This window comes from Lepidochelys kempii, chromosome 2 (assembly GCF_965140265.1).
Source record: "Lepidochelys kempii isolate rLepKem1 chromosome 2, rLepKem1.hap2, whole genome shotgun sequence".
NCBI classification, from domain to species: domain Eukaryota; kingdom Metazoa; phylum Chordata; order Testudines; family Cheloniidae; genus Lepidochelys; species Lepidochelys kempii.
In genome coordinates this window covers 31842569-31866467 of record NC_133257.1, presented here as the reverse complement: position 1 = coordinate 31866467, position 23899 = coordinate 31842569, and the positions used below count along the sequence as shown (strand labels likewise).

The following is a 23899-nucleotide window of genomic DNA, read 5'->3' as shown; positions in this document are numbered from 1 at the left end:
GGAAGGGGAGATTTACCAGGGCTGTGTGGCAATTACTAATAAGATTTTTAAGACATGGGACCTGTGAATATTTTTAGCTCCATGAAATGCTTGTAAACACTTTCTTTCCCAGTATTCATTATGGGGCATTCAGACAGTGCTGATTAGTTTTGATTGGTGAGTAACGTCTCATATTAAGAGAATGAGGAGTACTTGTGGCACCTTAGAGACTAACATATTTATTTGGGCATAAGCTTTCATGGGCTAAAACCCACTTCATCAGATGCATGCAGTGGAAAATACAGTAGGAAGATATATATATATATATATATATATACAGAGAACATGAAAAAATGGTATTGCCATACCAACTATAAAAAGAGTAATCAATTAAGGTGGGCTATTATCAGCGGGAGGAAAAAAAAACATTTGTAGTGATAATCAGGATGGCCCATTTCCAACACTTGACAAGAAGGTGTGAGTAACAGTAGGGGAAAATTAGCATGGGGAAATAGTTTTTACTTTGTGTAATGACCCATCCACTCCCAGCCTTTATTCAAGCCTAATTTAATGGTGTCCAGTTTGCAAATTAATTCCAATTCTGCAATTTCTCATTGGAGTGACCAGGGAGGTTGACGTGTTGGCCGACTGGTTTTTGAATGTTATAATTCTTGACATCTGATTTGTGTCCATTTATTCTTTTGCATAGAGACTGTCCGGTTTGGCCAATGTACATGGCAGAGGGGCATTGCTGGCACATGATGGCATATATCACATTGGTAGATGTGCAGGTGAACGAGCCTCTGATGGTGTGGCTGATGTGATGTGATTAGGTCCTATGATGGTGTCCCTTGAATAGATATATGGACAGAGTTGGCAACGGGCTTTGTTGTAAGGATAGGTTCCTGGGTTAGTGTTTTTGTTGTTGGTGTGTGGTTGCTGGTGAGTATTTGCTTCAGGTTGTGGGGCTGTCTGTAAGCGAGTACTGGCTTGTCTCCCAAGATCTGTGAGAGTGATGGGTCGTCCTTCAGGATAGGTTGTAGATCCTTGATGATGTGCTGGAGAGGTTTTAGTTGGGGGCTGAAGGTGATGGCTAGTGGTGCTCTGTTACTTTCTTTGTTGGGCCTTTCCTGGAGTAGATGACATCTGAGTATTCTTCTGGCTCTGTCAATCTGTTTCTTCACTTCAGCGGGTGGGTATTGTAGTTTTAAGAATGCTTGATAGAGATCTCATAGGTGTTTGTCTCTGTCTGAGGGACTGGAGCAAATGTGGTTGTATCTTAAAGCTTGGCTGTAGACAATGAATTGTGTGATGTGGTCTGGATGAAAGCTGGAGAGATGTAGGTAAGTATAGCGGTCAGTAGGTTTCCGGTATAGGATGGTGTTTATGTGACCATTGCTTATTAGTGTCCAGGAAGTGGATCTCTTGTGTGGACTTGACCAGGCTGAAGTTGATGGTGGGATGGAAATTGTTGAAATCATGGTGGAATTCCTCAAGGGCTTCTTTTCCATGTGTCCAGATGATGAAGATGTCATCAATGTAGCGCAAGTAGAGTAGGGGCGTTAGGGGACGAGAGCTGAGGAAGCGTTGTTCTAAGTCAGCCATAAAAATGTTGGCATACTGTGGGTCCATGCGAGTACCATAGCCGTGCTCATACTAGTGTTTCTATTCCCTGACAGAACCTGTGTATGTTTGTGATTCTAAAATTAGATTTCTTCAAATCTTTCATATGCTTGGAAATTTACTTTATGAAGTAGAAAAGTGAATATGAAAGGTGTTTGGACCAAATGTATTTAAAAATCCAAACAAGTACTTATGGAATAATTTAAGTTATTCACACAGCAATACTGAAAACAACAAATATTTTTGAACATGGGGTTTGGGGGAAGCATTACTGGAGGCATCCAAGATAAAGCTAAGCTCACTTTAAGTTAGTCAGATGGGAAATAAGTGAATCTTATTCAGAGATGGGAAACTCCAAACTATTTTTAACCTAACAATGGCTTTAATTTGTAATTCTGGAAGACTGGATGAAAAGGAAAATATTCCTTGACAAATTCATAGCATTCAGTGCATATATCCACACTTACATAGAACAACTACTTATATATGGACTATTGTTTTCATTTAGAATAAATGTTTTTTTTCCTTTCAGCATCAACTGAAACAGTTACAAAATGTTTTGAAAAGCTTGTAGAAAAATAATTATTTTCTGTCTCCTATCCTGTGTTAAGAAAAAAAATGGGTTAAACCATTATTATTACTATTTAGAAAGGTCAGCATGATTAATAGCATTGCATGCCTGTTTATAGTCTCTTTGTATAGAAGATTAATTTAAAACACAGACAAGCAAGTTGCTGCTATCAGAAACTTCAGTTTATGGTATTTATTCATCTATATCAATAAACACAACCAGAACAGAGGACAGAATGAAACCTCTCTGAGAGCTAGACCAAACAAGGACTTAACCTTTCTTAAGTCTTGTCTACAGTGCCCTGCAGTTTGAACTAAAGGGGTATGAATAGCAGTGTGCGCAGAAGTGCTGCACTGTTACTCCCTTATGTGAATAGTGCAGGTGTGAACTAAAAGGTTCCTAGTTTGCATTAGCACAGTTCTCTTCAAACAGCCATTTCTCTACAATGCACCTAAGTGTTAACAGCTCGCACAGTTCACTGTTGTATTTAGTCTTGCCAATGGATGGTTTACATATTGAACCTGATACTGCTCCAGGTCAGTCTATATGACTTTTGCCATTCACCTTAATAGAATCACAGAATATCAGGATTGGAAGAGACCTCAGGAGGTCATCTAGTCCAATCCCCTGCTCAAAACAGGACCAACCCCAATTAAATCATCCCAGCCAGGGCTTTGTCAAGCTGGGCCCTAAAAACCTCTAAGGATGGAGGGTCCACCACCTCCCTAGGTAACGCATTCCAGTGCTTCACCACCTCCTAGTGAATTAGTTTTTCCTAATATCCAACCTAGACCTCTGCGACTGCAACTTGCTCTTTGTTCTGTCATCTGCCACGACTGAGAAAAGCCTAACTCCATCCTCTTTGGAAACCCCCTTCAGGTAGTTGAAGGCTGCTATCAAATTCCCTCCTCCCCCACTCTTCTCTTCTGCAGACCAAATAAGCCCATTTCCCTCAACCTCTCCTCTAAAGTCATGTGCCCCAGCCCCCTGATCATTTTTGCTACCTTCTGCTGGACTCTCTCCAAATTGTCCACATCCTTTCTGTAGTGGGGGGCCCAAAACTGGACACAATACTACACATGTGGCTTCACTAGTGCCGAACAGAGGGGAATAATCACTTCCCTCGATCTGCTGGCAATGCTCCTATCAATGCAGCACAAATGTGTTAGCCTTCTTGGCAACAAGGGCACACTCTTGACTCTTATGCAGCTTCTCATCCACTGTAATCCCCAGGTCCTTTTCTGCAGAACTACCACTTAGCCAGTCGGTCCCCAGCCTGTAGCGGTGCATGGGATTCTTCCGTCCTAAGTGCAGGACTCTGCACTTGTCCTTGTTGAACCTCATCAGATTTCTTTTGGCCCAATCCTCCAATCAGGGGCAGCAGGTTTGTATAATTTTTGGTGATGCCCAGAATGGATCCAAGTCCTGCCCCGCCCCCGCACCTGCCTAAGGCTCTGGGAGGGAGTTTGGGTGTGGGGGGGGTTCAGGCTCTGGGATGGGGCGGTAGGTTGGGGTTCAGGAGGGCGTGTGGGGTGGGGTGTGGAAGGGGGTTTGGGTGCTGCATGCAGATTCTGGGCTGGGACAGAGCGTTGGGGTGCAGGAGGGGGTGTAGGTTTGGGCCAGGGATAAGGAGTTTGGGGTGCAGCAGGCAGGCTGCCCCGGAGCTGGCGAGGGGGCCAGAGAGGAGGGCTCCTCCCAGCCCTGTCCCCACCAGCAACAGCGAGCTTTGGGGGACGGTGGACCCTTCCCCTCCCACGGCACAACACTCACCCAAGTCCTCCCCACCCCGCATCAGGGTGCTACTCAGGAGGTCGAGCCAGGATAAGCCCCCCACCCTCGGAGTTGACTTGGAGTCACCTGCTGGGGGGGGAGGGCTGCTCTGTGCCTCCTTCCCTCCTCCCTCCGCAAGCACAGCAGCTGCCTCAGCCTGCCCCCTGGCACCTCCCCTTGTAACGGGCAGCAGCTGGTGAGGGAGCGCACCTAGGGAAGGCAGAGACGCTCAGAGGAGTTGCAGAGGGGCGGCAGGCAGGGCCAGGGGAGAGACCCGGCCCAGAACATTGGTGGATCCAGGCTCCCTGGGCTGTAAATTTGCTCAAACCTGGGCATCACAGGCCATACAACTCGCCGCCCCTGCCTCCAATTTGTCGAGGTCACTCTGGAGCCTATCCCTATCCTCCAGCGTATCTACCTCTCCCCTCAGCTTAGTGTCATCTGCAAACTTGTTGAGGGTGCAATCCATCCCATCATCCAAATCATTAATGAAGATGTTGAACAAAACCAGCCCAAGGACTGACCCCTGGGGCACTCCACTTAATACCAGCTGCCAACTAGACTTTGAGCCATTGATCACTAGCCATTGAGCCCGATGATCTGGCCAGCTTTCTGTCCACCTTATAGTCCAATCATCCAATTCATGCTTTTTTAACTTGCTGGCAAGAATACTGTGGGAGACCGTATCAAAAGCTTTGCTAAAGTCAAGATATCCTATGTCCATCACAATACAAGGGTTGGAAATAATCATCTCCCATGCATCAGCATTACAAGCTAATGATCACTGCTAGGGTCAAGAAGGATTCCTTTCTCCACCCCAGTACCTCCCAAAGAGAAGTATAATGCTTCAGGAGTGGCATTCCCTCTTTCCATGTATACATGTTGGATTTGTGCAGTTTATGTAGTCTCTGCTTCCTGTGATTGAGAGGTTGAATGCAGGGGGGTTGGCCTACGATTTTACTTTTTAAAACCTCTCTGACAGAAAATCAGATTGGTTGCAGTAGTTAGAATCATAGGACTAGAATGGACCCCAAGAGGTTATTTAGTCCAGTCCTCAGCACTCATGTCAGAACTAAGTATTATTTAGACTATCACTTGGCAGAGCTTTCTGTACTGATCTCCCCTCTTTTGTTAGAGAATGATTTCGGGCTAGATTCTGGCCAGCCCTTATACAGATGTGCAGCAGGAAACGAGGCAGGAAGGCACTTCTCTGCCCTTAGTGAGATCAGATTTGCATTTCCTGTGCTCAGATGACTAGAACTCTTGAGATGCTCCCCAAAGGGACGGAGCAGGGGTGAGAAAAAACAGAGCCCCTTCTCCCCCAAGCTCCCAGTGTACTATCAAGCTTTGGTTAAAGGGGTGTAGTATGTTGTACTCAACCCAACACACCAGGGAGTTCAGAGGGAATGCCCCCCAGTGCTTTCCTTATGGCAGAGGTTCTCAAACTGTGGTCCACAAGTTCCATTCTGGTGCTCCGTGGATAGTTCTCTCTAAGGTGCACAAAGTCATGGTTCCACAAATTAGGTTCCTGTACCCTGGAGAAGACACACATGTAAGGTGAGGTGGTGGCCTTGGCCTCAGTTCTGTGGCTGCTGTGGTGGGGGAGAGAGGGCACATCCATTGCTTTAGAAAGGTAAGACTACTGAGATTAAAATATCAGTTGTGTGCTTTTATTTGTAGAACAAAAAAGTTCATTATTATTAAGTTTTTTTATGAAGTACTTCTATTCAAAGCTTTACAATAGTTAGCTAATGGTACAAATGACATTTGGAAAGATCATTAAGTGGTCCGCCGAGAACCTCAGCAATTTTCAGCTGGTCCGTGGAAAAAAAAGTTTGAGAACCACTGCTTTCTGGTACACCTCTGCGCACCCTTAACAGAGACCTGTCTCCTATGGCATAGCCTCCACCAGTATACCTGACTCTGAAAGCTTTGTTTTACTTATTCATTTGAATAAGAACCTCAAATTTATTTGAATATAGTGGGAGGGTGGGGAAGAGTTCTTCCCTTTTCAAAACTTACTTTAATAGCATAATTTGAAAAGGTTTAGCTGTGGGATTTATTCATTAAATGATTCTTTCAGACAGACAATACAACAACAAGAGTGCACTTCAAACAAACATCAAACAAAGATATTACCAGCAAAAAAAAAAAAAAAATTCCCAATAGAACTGTAGCATGGAGTTGGTTTTAGAACAGTTAAATAGCCTGGAGGGAGGAAAGATCAAACAGTAAGGCCAACATTCATGAAGAAATTTTAAAAAAAAAGATAGAAATCTTAAATTCTAACAGCTTAACACACATATCAGGACTCTGGTCTTTGATCCATACAGGAATTTTGCTTGTAGTAAAATCAAATACAGACAACCCAAGGAAGTTCCACCCTAACAAATCCCGGAAGGATATCATATGGGTAGCTTTGAGTTCCTTTAATGACTATGCAATCAGCAGCCTTACCACCTTGCCAAACACAGTACTTTTGATCCCTTGATAATATTAAATAACAACAGCTTGCTTTGGAAAAATTCAAGTTTGGCTGTCTTCCCTCATTGTCTCTGTGACACTGCACCCCGTATTCTTCATAGGGATATTATTATGATATGATTATGGCATAATGATGATGCATTTTGTACAAAATAGGTGATGTGAGGTGTCTTTGGAAAAGTTATGATTTGCTAAATACGATTATCCTATTTGTATGCATGTATCATTTTTGTATCTAAAGTTAGGAATATTGACTGTGTATCTGTATTTCAATCCTGCTTACTCTGGTTGACACCCACAACTAGCCTTTCTGGTACAACAGTGAAAAAGCCAGACAGTGCTGATGGGCCATCAGCAAAGACAATGGACCCTGGAAGAACTTAACGTTCCTGTGAACATTCCAGACAGCCTGTAAGGAATGACTGCTATGACTCAGCCAGGTATGCAAGGGCATGTAACCAAGCCACATGATTCTGGACTCCATCTTGGGATGTCAGTGTTTTTCCACACACTGAGTTTGGGACAAAGGGTTCCCACCATATGCTAAAGCTATATAAGGCAGGGTGTGACATCATCTGTTGTTCTTCACTCCCCACACAAGAGGACTCCTGGAAACACCTGAGGAACAAGGACTGAACTGGGGGAAGTGCTGGACGCAGGCTAAAGGGGTTTCTATCCTGAGTATGAAAGACTTGGGGATTCCAAGCTGTAAAGCAAGTGCAGCTTGTCCCTTAAGAATCTTCAACCTGCTTGCATCATCAATCAGGGTGAGAGATTGTTAATTCAATTCCTATCTTTCTTGTATGTTAAACTTAGTTTGCCTCTTTGTTTATTTACAAGGTAATCTGCTTTGATCCATTTGCTATCCCTTATAATCACTTAAAATCTATCTTTTGTACGTAATATACCTGTTTTATGTTTTAAATTAAACCTAGTGTGCCTTTAAGTGAGGTATCTGAGGAAAAAAATCTCAATTTAATTTAGCACAGGTTTGGTGTATTTCCTCTCCACATTGAGGGAGAGGTGAACTCTATGAGCTTACACTGTAAAGTTTCCTGTGCAGTGAAGGACAGTATAATTTTGGGTACTCCAGAGGGGGTGCATGCCTGGGGAGCTGGACGTTATCTTGGTTGTAGCCTTTCTATTGTTGGTTCATGCAGTGGCTGGTCAGAGAGCCTGCATGTAACTGCAGTTGGGTGTGACCCTACCTGTGTGGATCCTGGTGGAAGTGTAGGACCGGGATCAGGTCTGCAGCTTGTCACAGCAGCACAGCGTGAGAGGAAGCCCAGGCTCATTGGTTGGGGGGCTCAGTGGTACCCCAGTTTCAGCTGGCACCCTGGGGGAGAACCTGTCATAGTTGCCTCCACCAACATTTTTGAATAACTTTATTTTTGAGTAAAGTTGTTAATTTTATAAATAATCCTATTATTTAAAATAAGTGAGTCTTCTCATATCCATGGGAAATAGATGAAAAGAATAATATTTATTTATTGATGTTACTGATTCCAACTTTAGTAGTAAGCTATGTACAAATACTGAAAAATAATAACAGTTGAATAGAACCTGCCTTGAAAGGATAAAGATGATACACTTTAGTACACAGAGGAATACTAAGCACTTAAATGATATCTAAATCTCTGTTGGATAACAAACTGAATATGATATTTTAAATCCTAAGATTTTTGTTTTGAGAATTTGTGATGCTCCTTCTTAGGCAGTAATCAGTTGTAAAGTGGATGGGTGGATGTACTGATAGATAGTTGGAATCAGCAGTCCATCCCACAGCTTGACCCATTAACTCCCTGGCAACAACTGACCACTTTACCTAAATCTGTTTTCAAACTCATTTGAATGATAGGGCTGAATTCCATGTTTTATTACAATTGAGGGCTGTTATATAAATGCAGGTATATATACTCCCCACAATGCATAATGGATGTTCCATTAACATCAGTAGGGGATTTAAATTTAGAGTGATATGACTGATACCACTGGTCTTGTGACCCCCAAAATCAGACTCAAGACACCCTCACAAAAGCCTGTCTATATCAGCAGTGACTTGTCAATTTGTCTGTTTTGGTAGGTGAAAGATAGGCCACACCAGAGGAATTGCCAGAATTTAATTAAGTGTTTCACTCTAACCCTTGGAAAACTTCCCCAGGATAGACTAACTCTGTTGTCTTTTGGGAGGACATGTATACACTTTTGTAATTGAAAGATTGACACTCAGACAGTAATTCTTTGAAAAACAAAATAATCTTTATTCAATATTCCAATATTCTCTGATACAATAAACCTTAAAAGCATATAAAGAAACAAATATAAATTCCATTTGAACAGGTATGCATATCAAAATACCCAATACTGCAATACTATACAGTTGGAAATAGCTTTTAAATGGTTACATTCTACATACAAAAAAAGAAAGGAGTACTTGTGGCACCTTAGAGACCAAGAAATTTATTTGATCATAAGCTTTCGTGAGCTACAGCTCACTTCATAGGATGCATGCGAAGTGAAGTGAGCTGTAGCTCACAAAAGCTTATGCTCAGATAAATTTCTTAGTCTATAAGGTGCCACAAGTACTCCTTTTCTTTTTGCAGATACAGATGAACACGGCTGCTACTCTGAATCCATTCTACATACAGTGATCAGTCCCATGTAGGATGCTGACAGCAAATTCTTAAACATTAAAACTGTACAGTTAGTAATAACACACACACACACACACACACACAAAAACATCCAACTTTATTATCCCAGGCATCCATACACATACTTCCTATTGGTTCCTCATACTGTGACCATGATGTTCACTTCTCTGCCATCTTCTTTTCCCTCTGCTCTGTCAAATGGTCTTTCTATTCTGTCATGTCACTTCTTAGCTGTTGCTGCTGCCACAGTTCCTACCTTCTTCAGTTATTTCAGCTCTCTTCTAATCTTTTTTCTTCATCTCCTATTTCTCCACCTGTTCTTATATTGACTGACTCAAGCCAGTCAGTTCTCTGCCTTATATACAGTTTTGACCTATTCTGATTGGTTATTTCCTCAATCCTTTTCATTAGCATACCCATCCACCAATCATCTTTAAGCCTTCCTTGATTAGTCTGTTCTTATGAACCAATCACAGCTGCTGAACTCCTCTGTCAATCAAAGCTGAACCTGACTGAAAACCTGCACCATGCTCGAGTGACCCCTCCCTTCAGGTTTTGGAGTGACCTTTATCACTCCTTAACCTGCCTGTTTTCAATAGGCCGGATTATTCCACAACCACCATCTTGTTATTTCTAGCTGTGACCACTTTAAACTGTCTTTATTAGTTATTAAATCCTTATAACTTATAAACAATTGCACATTTATATGTATCTTAACATTAGGACTCAGCATCACCGCTCCATTTTTACTAATTTAGATAAGTTTAATTTCAATCTTTCCCTGGCTTCAACGAGTGGTTGGTGGGGCAATGTTCTTAATGCTGTATTCCTGACAGAACAGAGGAGCTGAAAAAGCTCTTGTATCAGCCTAAGTAGTCAGCCCTCCAACCACACACCAGTTAAGCCCAAGTTTTTGGTTCCACTTAGAGTTAATCAGAAAACAACTTTCATCAATTTCCTCTCTGTTCTTCTTCTAAATCTAATTTTGACAAAACATTTTGAACAGTACCACTTTCCCTCCCCCTGAAGGGTCCATACAGACTAACTAAATGATTTTTCTTCTTCTGTCAGAAAATCTGCCGGACCATACCTCCTACCAATTGTTTTGACATCTGGCATGCAGCCAGCATGACCTTCTCGGACAGGAATTTACTCAACCATATGGCAGCCCTCCACTTCTCTCATGGATCTTAGTGATCCACATAATGCAATGCCCTGCCCTACCTTGTCTCCACAAATCCCTCCTATTACAAAGCAGGAGCAGAGACCTTGTGGGGAGGTAGAGTGTAGGACTTACAGTGGAGTTTTCCCTTTCAGCAGGTTCAATTTCAGAACAGAAACATCTGGCCCTTAATTTTAAGACAAAATCCTTGGAGACAAAGTTCTGTTATTATCTATTTAAGAATATACAAGGATAAAGAAATGATTCAGAAAAATCTGAACAACCTCCTACTTTTAATATGAGAAGTATTCAAAAATTCAGTGATATTTCACTGGTTTCTAAGCATGTTTTTATGGGGGCATTGGCAGCCACAAAGCAAATACGGGTCTTTCTCCATTTTTCAGGGTTTAGAATTGATAAAGACAATAAAATATGTTTTGCTCTTAATCAGTCAAATTCAGATCTGTGTCTGCAACTCTGTGGCCTGCCCTTGTTTTCTACTAGCCATGTACTGTGAAAATGATTGAATCTGTTAAAATCATTTAAAAATAAATAGCTTTGTAAAAAGTCAGAAAGAAAAAGAAACCCACCGTTATTATTTGTGTATGTAACACATAACTCCTAAAATAAAATTATGTAATAGAAGAACATTATCAGCATGTTAAAAAAATCTTATTAATTGTCTGTTAAGAAACTATGACCTCATATCAGCTCTTTCCAGATAGGAGCCTTTGACATTCATAGCTTCTGGTTCCTTAATTTTATCAAATCTATTTACTCGCTTATGTAATTCAGAAATACGCTTTCCAGCTATGTCTAAAATGAAATGTATGCACTTATTCCTAGATCATACACGATATTCACAATAATTCTAAGTATTTTAAATGAATGTCTCACTTGAATAATTTTTAATGTGAGACTTTGCAAGTGGTACATTGAGTGAAACCATGGCCCCACTGAAGTCATTGCTGACTCTCATTGACTTCAACAGGGCAAGGATTTCCTCTCTTGCTTGTATTTTCACTGGAGCCATTTGAAACAGCAAAACCCTTCTGAAAAATAAAATGTGGCAGTTGCTAAGACAAGTGTCAGTGATCAGTGAAAAATAGAAATAAAAACTTTGAGTCAAGATTCTCAAACATTTGAATTTTTAGTAAAAGTACAGGAAGAAATGTCAAGTTTTTCAAAATCCGTTCATCTTCAAGGAAACAGCAAGGACTTTAGGGGGGTTTTAAATGTCTATTATATTTTGTTGACATCTTGTTCTCCTTTATCAGGGCATCAGAAATGTGTCATGTTCTGTGGTGTTTTCCTTTCCCCCCCTCTTCCAAATCAGAAATGCTTCTACATTTTTCCAGTGACTCAGAGTTAAAAGCTTCAATTCAATCAGTTGCCAGCAACATTGCCTGGAAGTTAGGAAACCTTTCTTAGGAGAGGTCGCCACTTGTAGTTACTCATGTTTTCAATGCCTGTAAGCTGATGTCCTACCTTGGAAGCTTCTGAAATCTGTGGCCTTTGTCTTAAAATTAGACCCTTTCCCTGAGCCAACATGTTTTCAGTTAGGATCAATGCTAGAACAAAAGGAAGACAAGTACCACATGGGCAAGATTCAAAGTGGGCCAGTAAACCATACTGCCCAATTTTCTGCTGACAGCCTGGTCCAGCTCATGCTGATCCCATTCAGGCACACTGAGTGCAGAACTGACCAGAAGAGGGCACGCCGCTATGTCTCTTGATACCAGAATGGGGGAGCAGAACTTTGAATTCCTACAAGAGGTGCAGCATAACTGACTCCCTCTCTGAGAAAGAAAAAGTAGCTTGGCGCTACCAAGCAGCCGGCAGTTTCCATTGCTTCTTCCGCTCCCCATACAGAGAGCTCAATTCACCTTAAATTCTAAAGAAGTGTCTCTCCTCTCATTTATATCAGTATTAATCAGGAGTAACTCCACTGAAACTAGTAGAATTACAGCACTGTAAAAGTGATGTGAGAAAAAATCAGGCTTTATGGGTATGTCCACACTGCAGTTAAAACTCAGGGCTGGCCTCTGCCAGCTGACTCTGCCTAGGGCTGAGGGGCTGTTTAATTGCAGTGTAGAGGATCAGGCTGGAATATGGGCTCTAGGACTCTGTGAGGTGGGATGGTCCCAGAGCATAGGCTGCAGCCCAAGCCCAAATGTCTATAGTACAAGTAAACAGTCCCGTATCCCTAGCCTGTGTTAGCTGGCATGGGCCAGCCATGAGTTTTTAATTGCAGTGTAGATATACCCTGACCCTCCAGTTTTGACACAGAACCAAAAATATAAACCTGGAGAATTATAGCATTGTAATACTGTCCAAGTGAATAAATGTGCTATAATACATTCTGGCTTTGGTAACATGTAAACAAACAAAATACATCTCGGGTGATCACTTGCAAGCAGCATATCAGCTGCACACACTTTAAAAGACTGGACTTATAAAACCTCATACCAAATTAGGGCTTGTGATGGAAAAATGTCCCTGAGATGGTGGGATTTATGGAGAGCACAATAACTTTTAATGCATGTATTTTATGGAGAATCCAGAATTATGTCTGTATATTTCACATGTGAAAGGCCTTTAAATAGCTTGTTTGGTACTAGCACCTACAGAGCATGGCATTTCTGTTCTTTCTTGGTGTTACTATGAATGATCAAACAACAACAACAAAAAAAAATACCACCAGCACCTAATTATCTCTATCCTAGTATCATTTTTTAAATAACCACAGTGTGCAAAAATACTTTTCTTGAAAGGATCTGATATTAAGTCACAATGACCTTTATATCAATAATGCTATATAATAGCATGGACATGTATTAGGACCTGTTATGGTAACTCCTGTTTTACCATCCATTCCAAAACCAGTGCTTGGGATGTTAACATTGTTGGGGTTCCCACCAACACTTCTTCCACTTGGCTTATCCAGAACATCTTGTCTAGTTCTGGGAGAAAATTTCACCTAGTTCTCTGGGATCCAAAAACTCAGTTTGACTCCAGATTTCATCACTCGGGTTCCTTTACTTGGCACACAGAAACACCACACTATGTTGATCAGACTCAAGTGTAGGGGGCAGGCATACCACAGACCCAAAATTATACAGAAACCCTCTCCCATTACATACATTTACACATCTCATTGCATTTACTATGCATTAAATCACAAATTTTTGGATTGGCTTGGTTACTTTGCAGGTACCAATCCCTGTGCAATATGCTCTGTCCATATACTGTCCATGCTCAACCTACCCTTTACCTCATCTCTACATTCCTAATTTACCATGTCCATTTGTCAATAAATGGTTACCTGGATGTTCTCCCTCTTATCTTAGCTGGCTCAGACATTGTCTTTTTTCAAACTAATGATCTGTTTACCTTCCTAATATTATCCTTCAAGAAATGAGGTCTCCCTCCATGTGTTAATTACTCATGTCATGCCAGGTCAGGCCTCAGCTACATACAATTTATATTTGAATGATTCACAAGTAGATGCTTAAGGCCAAATGTATTTCTTAAACTTTATTTTGATTTATGGATGTGTGAATCTGAAAGTGAGTGTGTTTCTCCAAAAATGCTGTTCTCCATCCCATCTATCCTCAGTAGTATATATTGACCATGCTTTTAGCAACATATCTTAGAAAAGGGGTCTCTGTTTTTTGTTTTTTTGAGTAAAAGTTAGCATAATTGCTAAATGATTGAAGTTTGCAGTATACTATTGTCCATCTAAGGTGGATCTAGATAAATTTTCAGACATTTACTACTCTTTTTTTTTTCCGGTGTATGAACTAACCAGTGTTTTCAGACCTCATGTCTTTTGCCAATACAAATAGTCTTTTGTCTGTCTCCTTTTGATTTAAATCTGTATGCATTTATAAGGATGAAAGTTTGTGGATGTGATTTCATAGAATCTTCTTATGGAAACTACTTAGTGTAGCGTCTCTCCTTATAATAGCTGTGAAAGTTATGGTATGTTTCTTTAACTTTATGAATAGATTATCCTGCTCAATCTGTAAATGATCTGTTCTTGATCCTCAGTTCTCCATTCTCCTTCACTTTTTGACAACACAATCTGTGAAAGAACACATCAGAATGGAAATTGCTCCTGCAAAACTTTGTAATAAATATATATCAGGTGAATGGTATAGAAAGTGTTTGTTTATTTTTGACTCAAAACAAATTATTAGCACACGAGAACATTTGAACACTTTCAGTATCTTTCATTTTCACCTTTGTTAGGCAAGAGTGTATCATGTTATTTATATTTCCTTTGTAGTTCACAAAAGAAAAAAGACTGCTCTGACAGGAGCAGCATCTCATGAAGAAAACATGTGTTGGCTGTCAGAGTTTGATGTGAATGTTATTGATATTAAAATGTAGCATTATGGTTACAATGTGTTAATTTAGTAAAAAAGTATTTAAAACATTATCTAAATGCAATGACAGGAATATTTTATTTTTGAACTTTTTCTTCTTCAGGGGATTTTTTTGTTTTATATCTTAAAGAGAGTTTTCAAAAGCTATAATTCAAAAGCTTCATGCTGGCATATTATTTCTATGAAGTGCCATCTACTTACTAATTACTTACTTCAGAGTGGTAGCTGTGTTAGTCTGTATCAGCAAAAAAACCCAAGGAGTACTTGTGGCAACTTAGAGACTAACAAATTTAATTGGGCATAAGCTTTCGTGGGCTAAAACCCACTTCATCAGATCCATGCAGTGAAAAATACAGTAGGATGATAGATATACACAAAGAACATGAAAAAATGGGTGTTGCCATACCAACTGTAATGAGACCAATCAATTAAGGTGGGCTATTATGAGCGGGAGAAAAAAAAGCTTTTGTAGTGATAATCAGGATGGCCCATTTCAAACAGTTGACAAGAAGGTGTGAGTAACAGTAGGGGGAAATAATTAGCATGGGAAAATAGTTTTTACTTTGTGTAATGACCCATCTACTCCCAATCTTTATTCAAGCCTAATTTAATGATGTCCAGTTTACAAATTAATTCCGAATCTACAGTTTCTCATTGGAGTCTGTTTTTGAAGTTTTTTGTTGGAGAACTGTGACAGACCTAAACGTCCCCAGGGACAGCACAAGCAGCAGCTGGTGCAGCTGGCCCCAGGGACTGCTTCAGCAGTGGTCCTGGGGGACGGGGGTGGTGGCTGGAGTAGGTGCTGCTCAGCGGCCCCCAGCAGTGGTCCTGAGGCTGCCCTGGGCATCTGGTGCCGCTGGCCTTGCCCCCACCGCAGCAGTTCCCTGGTCCCCCACCCCAATCAGTAGCCCCCCTCACTCCTCCAGCAGTGGTCCTGGGGGGCGGCTGGAGCAGCTGCTGCTCGGCAGCCCCCGGCGGTGATCCTGGGATGGCCCCCAACAGCAGGTGCCACTGACCCCACCCCCCTGGAGCAGCGGCTCCCCAGGGTATAAATCAGGGGTATTTATAATATAAGTCATAGACAGGTCAGGGGCCCATGAATTTTGTTTCTTGTCCATGACTTTTACTAAAAATACTCATGACTGACTCATAGCCTTACTTATTACATATAGTAGAACCTCAGAGTTACAAGCAGGAGAATTACGAACTGACCAGCCTATCACACACCTCATTTGGAACCAGACGTATGCAATCAGGCAGCAGCAGAGACAAAAAACAAACAAAAAAACCAAAACAAATAGAGTAGAGTACTGTGTTAAACATAAACTATTAAAAAATAAAGGAAAAGTAGAATTTTTCTTCTGCATAGTAAAGTTTCGAAGCTGTATTAAGTCAATGTTCAGTTGTAAACTTTTGAAAGAACAACCATGACATCTTGTTCAGAGTTACGAACAACTTCCATTCCCAAGATGTTAGTAACTCTGAAGTTCTACTGTAGGTCGTAATGGTCAATGGTTTCATTTGCCAGTGGGTTTCTCTTCCAAACTGAGGGTTTTGGGTGGCTCAATTTGCCCTTTGTTGTCAGATATTTTTTACACCACGTGATACAGGTGTAATTTGCCTGATCATTGTCAGATAGAGATAGGTCTCACAGGATTATCCTTAAAGCAGTTGTAGTGTTAAGATCAGTAGATGAATCAGTGTACACTAGTCATTCCTCTCTAAATGCTAAAACTCCTATTATTAAAACTGGCCTCAGTTTTCAAATATGGGTATCTCTTTTAGCTCCAAAGTGATCATAGAATCATAGAATATCAGGGTTGGAAGGGACCCCAGAAGGTCATCTAGTCCAACCCCCTGCTCGAAGCAGGACCAATTCCCAGTTAAATCATCCCAGCCAGGGCTTTGTCAAGCCTGACCTTAAAAACCTCTAAGGAAGGAGATTCTACCACCTCCCTAGGTAACGCATTCCAGTGTTTCACCACCCTCTTAGTGAAAAAGTTTTTCCTAATATCCAATCTAAACCTCCCCCACTGCAACTTGAGACCATTACTCCTCGTTCTGTCATCTGCTACCATTGAGAACAGTCTAGAGCCATCCTCTTTGGAACCCCCTTTCAGGTAGTTGAAAGCAGCTATCAAATCCCCCCTCATTCTTCTCTTCTGCAGGCTAAACAATCCCAGCTCCCTCAGCTTCTCCTCATAACTCATATGTTCTAGACCCCTAATCATTTTTGTTGCCCTTCGCTGGACTGTCTCCAATTTATCCACATCCTTCTTGTAGTGTGGGGCCCAAAACTGGACACGGTACTCCAGATGAGGCCTCACCAATGTCGAATAGAGGGGAACGATCACGTCCCTCGATTTGCTCGCTATGCCCCTACTTATACATCCCAAAATGCCATTGGCCTTCTTGGCAACAAGGGCACACTGCTGACTCATATCCAGCTTCTCGTCCACTGTCACCCCTAGGTCCTTTTCTGCAGAACTGCTGCCTAGCCATTCGGTCCCTAGTCTGTAGCGGTGCATTGGATTCTTTCGTCCTAAGTGCAGGACCCTGCACTTATCCTTATTGAACCTCATCAGATTTCTTTTGGCCCAATCCTCCAATTTGTCTAGGTCCTTCTGTATCCTATCCCTCCCCTCCAGCGTATCTACCACTCCTCCCAGTTTAGTATCATCCCCAAATTTGCTGAGAATGCAATCCACACCATCCTCCAGATCATTTATGAAGATATTGAACAAAACCGGCCCCAGGACTGACCCTTGGGGACTCCACTTGATACCGGCTGCCAACTAGACATGGAGCCATTGATCACTACCCGTTGAGCCCGACAATCTAGCCAGCTTTCTACCCACCTTATAGTGCATTCATCCAGCCCATACTTCCTTAACTTGCTGACAAGAATACTGTGGGAGACCGTGTCAAAGCTTTGCTAAAGTCAAGAAACAATACATCCACTGCTTTCCCTTCATCCACAGAACCAGTAATCTCATCATAAAAGGCGATTAGATTAGTCAGGCATGACCTTCCCTTGGTGAATCCATGCTGGCTTTTCCTGATCACTTTCCTCTCATGCAAGTGCATCAGGATTGATTCTTTGAGGACCTGCTCCATGATTTTTCCAGGGACTGAGGTGAGGCTGACTGGCCTGTAGGTCCCAGGATCCTCCTTCTTCCCTTTTTTAAAGATTGGCACTACATTAGCCTTTTTCCAGTCATCAGGGACTTCCCCGGTTCGCCACGAGTTTTCAAAGATAATGGCCAATGGCTCTGCAATCACAGCCGCCAATTCCTTCAGCACTCTCGGATGCAACTCGTCCAGCCCCATGGACTTGTGCATGTCCAGCTTTTCTAAATAGTCCCTAACCACCTCTATCTCCACCGAGGGCTGGCCATCTCTTCCCCATTTTGTGATGCCCAGCGCAGCAGTCTGGGAGCTGACCTTGTTAGTGAAAACAGAGGCAAAAAAAGCATTGAGTACATTAGCTTTTTCCACATCCTCTGTCACTAGGTTGCCTCCCTCATTCAGTAAGGGGCCCACACTTTCCTTGGCTTTCTTCTTGTTGCCAACATACCTGAAGAAACCCTTCTTGTTACTCTTGACATCTCTTGCTAGCTGCAGCTCCAGGTGCGATTTGGCCCTCCTGATATCATTCCTACATGCCCGAGCAATATTTTTATACTCTTCCCTGGTCATATGTCCAACCTTCCACTTCTTGTGAACTTCTTTTTTATGTTTAAGATCCGCTAGGATTTCACCATTAAGCCAAGCTGGTCGCCTGCCATATTTACTATTCTTTCGACTCATTGGGATGGTTTGTCCCTGTAACCTCAACAGGGATTCCTTGAAATACAGCCAGCTCTCCTGGACTCCTTTCCCCTTCAATTTAGTCCCCCAGGGGATCCTGGCCATCCGTTCCCTGAGGGAGTCGAAGTCTGCTTTCCTGAAGTCCAGGGTCTGTATCCTGCTGCTTACCTTTCTTCCCTGCGTCAGGATCCTGAACTCAACCAACTCATAATTAATCACATGTTGTAAACTGGGATTTAGGGCCTTGTCAAAAGCCTACTGAAGTCAGTGGAAGCCTTTCATGGGCTTTGGATCAGGTCTTTAGTTTAGCTGTTCTGTTTCAGTGCTGTTTTTGGTTATTGTATGTTTGCTTTTTAAATTGAAAGCCATTGGGCCTGATTCTTCACTTAAACCTCTTTCATACCCAGGTGAGAGCAGAATCAGGCTTCTTGGTCTGAGGTCTCACATGCCATAGATGTATAGCCAATGATGCCATCAGGCACAGATCTGTTAGAATGTTATTGAGACTTTTGGTTATGCGCTGGGTATATTTTATTGTGTATTTTGTCTATCCAGCTTTGCTTTCGGTTGGTGGGTGCTATCATGTTGGATGCCGACTGTGACTGTAAGTAGAGCACTTCCCTTGTAATTTGCCATCTCAGGAAAGGCACCAGAGGGTTGGATAGTGGCATTTTACTCTATGTTCAGTGTGAACTACGCTGAACTTGGGGACTTTTTACCAAGAGTAGGTGATCTTGTTTTCTGGTTACAGTTTTCCTTTGCTAGCTCATACACAGAATCTTTTTCAATTACTATTACAAAAAAATCTATCAGGAGTTAAAGATGATAAACCTGTGGATTTTACAAGAAAAAGGAAGTGCTGAGAATGTTCTGAACTTTGTGAGACCTCTCAGTCTGGGGCATGGTGAAGGGTGCAGGGATGTAGCCAATCAACACTCATTATGTGATTTGTTTTTTAATCTCTTTTCACTTGCAGTCCTAACAGATACTTTCCGATGAAATGAGCTGTAGCTCACAAAAGCTTATGCTCAAATAAATTGGTTAGTTTATAAGGTGCCACTAGTACTCCTTCTCTTTTTCCTTTCTGGTATGCCTACATTATCCCTGCCTATCTCCAGCTATTCACTTGCAGTCAGGAGCTCGTTCTTAATAGTTTATTTTTTGAAAGTGAGCTCATCTCTTGAAGTATTCTTTGCTTTATTTTTGTGGGTGCATAGTTGTCATTTAAAGGGAGGATTTTCCAGCAGCAGTCATTAAAACACTTGAGTTTGGATTCTTGGGAAATGTGCCTTGTGTTTAGTGCTTTTTTAAATTTCCACTTTTGTTTTTCCTGTCTTCCTCACCTTTTTTTTCTATTTGAAGTCCTTTACTGTAGTAAAGAAGTAAGTACCATGATTTGGCTCTCAGTGAGAAAAACTGTAAAAAACATAAATTATCTTAAATTTTATAAACAGATTTAAAGACTTGCTTTATACACATCTATGTAGCATATCCTATTTAATAATTTAGAACTTAAAATATCATGCATAAACTCATGTAGATTACTTGTTCACATACTTTTTTGTATATTAAGTGATATACCACTCTGGCCTTTGACCCTAGAAGGTGATGGCATTAGCCATAAAAATAACACATGGCATTATGCCTCCCTTATGGGAAAACAATGTATAACTGTGTGGAAAAATATCTGTACTGAAACCTCATTCCAATTATGAAGATATAGAATTTATATTCTCAGCAACAGACACATCAGGAGCCCTTCAAGGTCCTCTATTTCTAAACATAGCAATCTTTGAGACACCTCAGAGAATTGTTCACCTGTTTCAAGTGTAAAAAAGAGGTCTATAGTATACAGGAACAATGTACCACAGAGGACTAAAGGTTAAAATGTATATTGGGAGCTACCAAGTGATATGTTACCTACATATCACTTATGGAAAAGTTCTATCAAATGTAATAGGGATAAAACAGATAGGATTCTATAGTAATTTGAGTAAAACCTAGAGAACTGAAATTGATTTCCTAAAACGTCTCAGGTAAGCTAAAGTATATATGTTTTAAGACCTGCCAAACAATTTCCTTAAATAGGAACTTTGTCCATCTGTGTCCATTTTGGATTGTAATATCTACTTTGATGTATTTTTAAGGTTGTTAACCTAATAAAGAACTCTGAAAAGTTTATGGGAAATATTCTAGCATACAGTGCACTAATTAGGATTGTCAAATACACAAGTCAAAAGCAGACACAAGCTATCCCACAAAGTATGGTATATTTAGCCATGCAACTCTTATATCTTTGTTTTCTGCATACTTTACCTTTTAAAGTTCTTTAGGCTAATCTTGACAGAGAGACAGGTATTGATTTCATGTTCAATTTATTACTTACTGTTCCACAGGAGACTTGCATACAGTGTGTGTTCTTATAGTTACTGATCTAAAGCCCACTGAAGTCAATGGGAGTCTTTCTCTTGGCTTCAGTGCACTTTGGAACATCCCCATGGAGTTTTTACTTATGTTCTTTCTTGCTTTGATAATTTTTCTTACTCTAAATTCTGATTGAGAAAATCTGTTTGCTGTTAGTGTTTGGAAAAGCATGATAAAAATAAATAGAGAGGTATTGATGACTCAATCAATCAGAAAGAAGGACTGTTACTCATTACTTCCAATACAAATTTAGGATGATCTGAGATTAGCTCAAAATAAGAAAGCAGTTGTTGCTTCAAACCAACACTTTCATTTAGATGAAGGATAGAGGTAGGGATTATTATTCCTTCCTTCCCTTCCACCCATATAATCTCATGTTCTCTTACTCTCACTGACAAAGCATCATGAACAAAAGAGGTAAACACTAAAATATCAAAAAGAATATCCCTACCCCAAGCAGAGTTCTTATCCCCCAAAAGGGAAAGTGACAGAGACTCCTTGAAGCCCACTGGAGACTTCACTATTGCTGTTGATTGTATGTGGAATATGCTCAGATAATATGGTGATGGACGGCACTATTCAATTTTACACAGATATTCTGGCAGATGGAAATAAAAAGGAAATTAACCTGTTCCATATCCCTAACATTCAGGTTGCATTAGTTTAAATGTAAATTGTCTCTTCTGATTTGTTTCATGGTTTTGTTGTGAACTGATATTCTGTGGAAATCATATCCCCAAAGATAGAATCTTAAGCATTTAAAGTCTCTCTTTTTTGCTCTCCACTCCATTGCTTTCCATTTCAGCTTTCCCCATGTTCATTCAAGCATTAATTGTGACTCTTCCAGCTAGGAAGATGGGGAATCTAGTCAGTTTATGAAACCTAGGGCCTGCACATCAGGCTCTCCAGGTTGGATGTGTGACTTTTAGGCTTATTTTTCTCTGTGTATAGATAAAATTATCCCATCACCCTGTACACTAACCTTAGGTCTACCCAAGGAGGTAGTATGGCCTACTGTTTATACCAAGGCACTGGTACTCCTGGTTTCTATCTAGCTCTGCCATTGACTTTGTACAACCTCTCTATCTCTGTTTATTCATTTAATCCTAGGGAGGAGGAATGGTCCAGTGGTTATGATAGTAGCCTGCATGGTGAAAGACCTGAATTCAGTTCTCTGTTCTACCCCAGACTTCCTGTGTAACCTAGGGTAAGTTAATTTGGTGACTTAAAAACTTTAGGCAACTAACTCCTAGAATCAGGTCTCAATGGGATTCCCAAAGCCCCCAGTAAGCTGCTCCCACATTCTGTAGGTGCCTAAAGATGCTTGGTGCCTACATTTTTGCAGCAACACTTCCCTAGGCACCTATGTTTCTGCCTCTCAGCATGCACACTGCAGCCCCTTCTCCTGTTGAAGCTGTTTCACAGTGGATAAATAATGCACAAAACTTTAGATCAGAGAGAGAGATAATGCAAGCATGAGACTCTGTAGCCTGATGGTTAGAGCACTTCCATAGGTGGTGGAGACCACTGGGGCAGGAAGACTGAATTCTTGAACTGTTTAAATTCGCCATTGGAATATCTCATATCCCTGTGGGTAGAGCACTCACTTGAGAGGTGGCAGGTCTACGTTCACATCTTGTCTCCCCCTCATGTGGGAGGAGGGAATTGAATTGGGGGGGGCAGGTCTCCCATATTCCAGGTAAGCACCCTAACTATTGGGATAAAAGATATATGGGAGGTGCTCTTCCTTCTACTCGCACCTAGCTTCTTGCCAGAATGATGTAGGCACCTAATGCCAAGAAAGGGTTTGATACTGAGAATCCCAAACAGAGGGAGGTGCCTCTCTGTGGCAGGCCCCTCCTTAGACATACACAAGGTATGTGGCTGCATCGGGCACCTGAAAATTTGAGGCAACCCTGGGTCTTAGTGTCCACCCTTCCGCCTCTTCCTATCCCTGTTCTGACCCTTCCTGCAGGCTCCCACCACAGCTAGCTACTGCAGCCTGGCAAGTCTTCCTCCAGAGGGGATCTAGTACTTAAAAGTGAAAAAGGCTTCCAGCCTGCCAGACCTATTAGAACAACACTGAAACTGTTAAAGAGCCAATGAAGCCATTTAACAGGCATTTGCCAATCCCCAGGTATATACTGTCAGTTTCTGAATTTACTGACAAAAACAGCAGTGCATTACTATCATATTTACTCAGAACATGTTAGTCTACAGAACCTTAGTTTAAAATTTGCTTTAAAAATATTTCATTAGTGTGTTGCTGAAGATTATAAAATCACATCTCTAAAAAATCCTTGCATACATTTTTAGATGCACAAACTGAGTATTCATCTTTAGCCTTAAATGCTTGGATCTTCAGACATACTTTTAAAATAAATCTTTCAAAAGACCACCCTAATCTAAAATACACACGTGAGCCCAGGCTGCCATCAGGCATAGGGGCACCAGTTTAATAATACTGCATAGGGCCCCATTAATCCTTAGGACAGACCTGCCCTGTGGAATGGTCTTTGTTGCCTGTTTCTGTGAGAGGGTGGGGCTGAGTGCACATCCCTTGGTTTAGCATCTCCCCACTGGGTAGCTAAAGTGAGGAGCTGCTTAGCATGCTGGCTTTTGTGAATCCTATTCTGAAGTTCCTATCTCTCTCCATACGTTGTATTGGACCCAAAGTGCCAAATTCAGACTTTGTGAATCCCAGTGATTTTCTAGTCACTTAGAAGTTAGATGTGGAAACATACAGGGTCACCATGCCCAGGTTTCTTTGTGAATCTAGCTCTTTATCTCTCTCTGACTCACATCGCCATGTGGATAATAGCACTCTCCTACCTCACAGAGTATTGTGAGGCTAAATCAAATAAGATTGTGATGGGCTCAAATATTACAGTAATGGGGCCCATACAATTAGTGTATATCCATCTGTAAAAGGTGTACGGTAGGACTTATCTACTTTACCTCAAACTCATATTGTGATGTTTAACTAATGGTTGTAAAGGACCTTGAGGTCCCTGGAGAAAAGGCACTAGAA

General features: G+C 41.3%; 1 long non-coding RNA gene across 1 annotated transcript in view; it reads left to right on the top strand.

Annotated features, from left to right (window-relative positions):
- LOC140905855 (uncharacterized) overlaps nucleotides 1-23899 on the top strand; it is a 61656-nt gene that overhangs the window by 32538 nt on the left and 5219 nt on the right. The gene's annotated exons all lie outside the window — the stretch shown is intronic.